Raw genomic sequence first — 6,111 nt, 5'->3', positions numbered from 1 at the left:
TAAGTATTGCCTAGTAGGGCTTCTATGTGTCAGAATGTAATGTATGGGAAGCTATCTCTCATTTCCATTAAGATGTATTTGATAAGAAAATGAGGTTACAATGCCATAGTGGTTCACCGAGACCCGTGAAGGGCTGGGTACAAAATATGTATATGAAGTTCACCTGAAGGAAAGTACAGACTATATAGAGCTTATTCTCTTTCTTCTTTTGGGGCATGTCCTTGTCTTAGCTGTAAGTTGAATCTGATCTGAACTCCGAGGTAACTCCATTCTTAAACATCTCTTAATTACTTCTGAATATTAAACTCCTATAGTAGTTGAACTACTTTCCCTGGAAACTTTTATACGTTAAAGAGGTAATAAATGTACAGGCTCTATATCCTAAGGACTATAAGGTAATAAGTGTTTCTGATTCTATAAATGATTTGGCCCTATGTTAATACATTTACAGGGCCTCCAAGATTACTTTTGAGACAACCCATAATGGCATTTAAGGGACACTCGAGATGACTACACCGTTACTCGGGTCCTCAAATAGAAGCTTAACTTTCTTATTCTGTCGAGTCTCTGATAATGATTTAAACTGCATATTGTTACTCACTACTCTACTCGTGTATATTGTAACACTTCTTTCCCTGAGTCCCGGGCCAGGATATGTTCTCGTGCACAGTTCATTGCATTATTCCGTAAGTCCCTCAATAGAGGGCCAGGATACGTGTATAGATATATGATGATGTGTTGTAATAAGGCGGTGATGGCGCTAGGCCTATGATGGTCCTACAGATGTCATTCACCGGACCCTTGAAAGGGCCGGCTATATTGTATAAATTTAGCATGCATGCTTTTGTGATTCACAGAGTATAGGTACATGACTTCGATTTGATAATTTGTTCCCCTGCTTCTCTATTTCAAATATACCTCCAGTGTATTATGTTACATTTTACATACTCAGTACATATGTCGTACTGACCTCCTTTCCCGAAGGGCTGCGTTCATGCTCACAGGTACAGATACAGATTTTGGGAGTCCGTCAGCTTAGGATTCCACGCAGCTCAGCTGGAAGAGGCTCCATTGTATCAGGGCCTAGTTTTGATACTGTCCACGGATGTATAGAAATTGTTTTATCCATTCAGGGGTACGACGGGGCCCTGTCCCGCCATATGTAGTCATTTATATATTTAGAGGTCAGCAAACATGTATATGTGGGTTGTATATGTCAATTTGGTTCAGCTGGGTCTATATGATATATTGTATATGTTGTTATATTATGGCAGCCTTATCGGCTTGCGTGCCCTGTCGGCTTGCGTGCCCTGTCATGTTGTGATACAAACAAAAAAGGCTACAGGTGTATGTAAATGTTATTGCCTAGTGGGGCTCTATTACATGATATTGCTTTATTTACAATTCAATGTGTCTACAACTGATAGATATATGTACGGGGGGTCCAGGTCGGACTCCAGTCGCAACCTACGGGGTTGGGTCATGACAGAAGTGGTATTAGAGCAGTTCGTCCTTGGATTGTCTGCAGACCGTGTCTAGTAGAGTCTTGGTTATCGATGTGATGCGCGCCATATCTATAAACAGGAAGCTACAGGACATTTAGGATGTTACCTTTCTTTTACATCTGAGATCGTGCTGTAGATCCGAGTCATAGGAAAATTCTTTATACTAACCTTGGATCTTAACAGAAGGACGACACCAACAAAAGGAATTAATGGACGACATGGAAAGTTACGAAGCATGCAGGTAAGTAAAGTAAAGCCACTGAAGATATCCATCGGGTAAGGTATTGAAGTAGAAGTACTATTGAAATGTAAAGTTGAAAATTGAAAGGAAAGCAGACAGAAAGTGCAACAGATGCAGTTTGAAGTTGGATATATGAGGTAAGTCCAGTTTTTTTGATATTATTGTTGACATTGAAAGCCCTGTGTGGCTGTGATATGAGATGACATTGAAAGCCCTATGCGACTGTGATATGATATAAATATATATATATATATGTGTGTGTGTGTGTGTGTTGTCCCTATGAGGCATTGTTGGTATTTTCTGCGTGTAGGTTGTGGGATAGTAAAAAGTGTAGAGGAAACTCTGTCGAAATTTTCCCAGAACGGGGAAAAGGAAATGAAACATAGATTTTTATGTCTGAGAAGTTGATACCAAGTACCCCTACTGTGTTCAACTAAAGTTGTAAGAGGTATCCTTCAGGTTGCCGATAAGGGGCACCCTTTTCACTTGAAAAATTTTATGTCGGAGGAACAAAAGCTTATTTAAGTAGAAAGTTCGGATTATGGTATCTCTAGCCGTATTTGTATTGTAGGAAGATAAACAGAGGGTTCAGGATGACGGATAAGATGTCCCACGAATGAGTTTTACTCTTTTTGGAAAAAAAATACCAAGCCCTCAACTCCTATTGTAAATTGGACGAGTTGTTCACAACTCGAGGATAAACTCAGAAGGAGACCAGGTAGGTCAAGTATTAAAAGAAATATTGTGATGTTTAAGAGGTTCTGATTTCTTCCAACAATGGTTGGAAAATGAGTTACGATAACAGTTCATAGTTCTCCACTAACTAATTGGGGAAAGAAATTCTAATAGAAGCACCTCAAAGAGATGTCGAGAACTGAATATATGTACGAACAAAAAGGGGGATATTTAAGTATGAATTGAACAATGTGATACGAGTATGCAGGGATAAAGTGGAACCACTAGTCAGACGCACATAGTACGCGTTGGCTAAGTTAAAGGCCTGCGTTGAGAACGCAGTAAGAGCATGGGACTTACGATACAAAAAAATGACGCATGTACACAACGTCGCCCCAAAAATAGTGGAACCCTTAAGGGACGAGGATGGAAAACTTAAGGAACAAATGATGCAACTTCTATTCGCCCCATGTAGCAAAGGATATAGGTTGGGACAAAATCACTACTTCAAGAAAACCTGGAATAGTTATCATCAGAATACTAGTACTGCCTAATTGAAATTGGAACGACTACAAGTACAAACAGAGGAAAATACGAGTACCCTCTAAAGGGGGGAAGTTAATGAGAAAATGGCAAAAGTAAGGTGAAGGCAATCGATATGGGAATACATTTGAGATAGGTGTCTAAACTTTAATAAGATACCTTGCCAAACCAAGTTAGAAAGGTCCGGAAGCTACCAATAATTGGAGGGACGCCAGAATGCTACATAAGGCAGCGTTAAGAAGTTTACAATGAGACCCTGAACAACATAACACTAGAAGGCGGCGTATAAAAATAGAAGAATGTACTAATGAAAGGATATCGACACGCTGGATGCAAGATAATAGACGAGAAGACAGAGCAAAACATAAAGACTTGCGAAACAATGCTGAGGTAAATCTGGAGCTAAGTCAAGTGCCCCACACATTATGGCAAGGATTACAATGAAACGCGACACGAAGACTTCCCATGGAGGTCGCCCATCCCAATATTACTCTCGCCCCAACACGCTTAACTTCAAAATTTTGATGGAACTTAATGCGTTAGTGCTGGTGTGATCGCTCGAGATGGAGGAATCTGAACTAGTGACGGAGAAACGATATGAGATTATGTACCCATATTATTATAAGATACGTTAAGGAAATTGTAACAAGGGCTTAAGCAAAACAAGAAGGATTAGCTAATTGCTAATTGACGACGCACTCGAATGCCACATCTCTTCAACATAGAGCTAGTTAATGAGAGGGAAACCGCAGAATGGCTGTATGGGCCAGTGGACGAAGAAATTTCGACACCACTTGGTAGCCAACTCTAAGGGCGAAAAAGCAGGACCCAAAATATCGAATGCCAGTTAAAGTTCTGAAAAGAGTCGAGAAGGACTATACGAGGCTAACGATTCCTAAATTATCAACGTCATTATGAACCTATTTTGTACTCTGTAAGAGTAGGGTGCTATATGGGTTATTGTGAGTAGGCTAACGAATCAGTTCATTTGCTTCCAAGCAAGACCACCTATGCCGCTAGAACTAGGTGAAGTTATATGACAAGAAAGTAGTAAGGTTCCGTGAGGTTTACTCATCTAATATCCCAGATAAAGGGACTTCAATTATAATTAACGCCTTGAGATCAGTCCAAGAAGAGATCAGGAGCACAGACAGGTCTTAGTACCGCATTTATCCCTCGATCTACTAAACAGACTGAGCGCACTATTAGATGCTTGAAGATATGTCACAAGCCGGGAGACTAACTTCGAAGGTAGCCGGAATGACTATCCATCACTTATCAAGTTGCCTACAGTAACAATTACTACTCCAGTATTCCAATGGCCCCGACATGATTAAGCAAGCTATTGACTAAAAACCCAGAGTTGGCAGGAATGATATACAGATAATTGACATCGATGTTCAGAATTCAAATTGATGATTGGATGTTCATAACGGAGTCACACAAAAAAGGAAACTAACCCAAAATATATTAGACTATATCAAGTTGATCATAAGGTGGGCAACACAGCTAGTAAGTTGCGCTTACCACCTTATTTGGAACTATACGCCCAGTCCATCAGATAGGAATGCTTCGCAAAGATACTGATGAGCCACCCAGGGTATGTTCCATAAATAAGGTGCAGGAGATGGAGTCCTGTGAGGAAAAAAAAACCTATCGCCATCTTAGATTGGCGAACTGGAAGATTGTAGACTAAAGACGTGCCTTCCATCACGACACGATAGAAAAACCAAAACCAGAAAGAGGATGACTGGGGAACTGAAGAGAACATGAAATACAAGTATTTGCACATATAACCAATATTTATAGGTAACCCCGATTCCTGAAACACGTATATAAAGTATTGGTATGGAAGTATGTGTTAAGAAAATAGCAAAGAATCTCCCTACGATTTGTATAAGGTGCTAAGAGAAGTCTTGTCTAACATTCGGGGACGAATGTTCTAAAGGGGGGAAGGATGTTACACCCCACCCTTTTTAAACTCAGAATGTCTCATAAGTTCCTTGGACATTATCATGTAAGCCGGATACGCTACGACACTATCAAATGGCTCTAAGGAAGGAAGAATGTGATACCCCATAGTAGAGAAGGTTGGAGATGAAATCATAAGAGTCCGGAAGGAATTGGAGGCCAAGTAATGGGTCATAGGACTCGATTTATCTACTTAAGCTACTAACTTGGAAGTCTTACATACTTAAGCTATTGGAGTACGTACCAAGCTTTAGTAGCATGAGTTACATAGGCTCTTAAAATAAGATGAGATTACGAACCTACGAGAGGGAGCAGAAACTAGTTTCCAAACTTACAAAAGTGAACCAAGCAGGTGACAAGCAAGCACCTCAAGCAAGCAGGTGACAAGAAATAAGGTGACTCACCTGCCTTCTTGGGGGGTGGACCCCGCTGCCACATGGCGGCGCGTGATAGGTCGCATGAGCCTAGGTGGCGTCCTAGGGGGTTGCCATATGTCACCCTAAGGGGCTGCCACGTGGCACCTTATTAAAAGGTGGATATATACATATTAATGACTCTTAAGTCATTTAGATTCCAAAATCAGCCAAAAAATAGAGAAAAAAACATGAGAGAAGAGGCAGCCATGGTTGGAGAAGTTTAAGGTAAGTTCCTTGATTTTTCTTCCGTGAATTAATTAGCTACGGTGTTCCTCAAGCATGTAAAGATATATATATTTACATATATGTATATTATGATGACTAAGAAGTCATTTCTTTAGCTGTACACTTGGAAAATATTGGACAGAAACGTGAGAGGAAGAAGAGAGGAGGGCTATGGCCTAGGGACTGCCAAGGTACGCCTCCGAGCTTTGCTCCGTAAATAAATTATCTAAGGTATACTACGATGAATTTAGGGTTCTAATAACATAAATTTACTGCTTGGGGAAGCGAGGAAGTCGCACAAACAGCCCGCTCAATTTCAGCGCGTTTGAAGAAGTTCTGAGGCACAATTTTGGCTAGTTTTGGCCAATTTCGGGTAAGGTAAGGCTTCTCCTTTAAATTTGGACTTTATGGTGTTATTATAGGGTGTATTACACACCTTTTGGGCTTCTGGAAGTTTGGTAAAAGTCGTAAAGAGTTCGATGTTCGGAATAAACTAAATTGAAGTCGCTATAGTTGAATTATTGTCGAAATAAAG

At 40.4% G+C, this 6,111-nt stretch overlaps 1 pseudogene; it reads right to left on the bottom strand.

Moving 5' to 3' along the window:
- Positions 1 to 3,406: 3,406 nt before the first annotated feature.
- Positions 3,407 to 3,526, bottom strand: LOC129871793 (5S ribosomal RNA; annotated as a pseudogene).
- Positions 3,527 to 6,111: the final 2,585 nt, after the last annotated feature.

The sequence above is a fragment of the Solanum dulcamara genome, chromosome 10, assembly GCF_947179165.1.
Source record: "Solanum dulcamara chromosome 10, daSolDulc1.2, whole genome shotgun sequence".
NCBI lineage: Eukaryota > Viridiplantae > Streptophyta > Magnoliopsida > Solanales > Solanaceae > Solanum > Solanum dulcamara.
The sequence above is the reverse complement of the archived record's forward strand: the minus strand, read 5'-3'. Positions and strand labels throughout refer to the sequence as shown.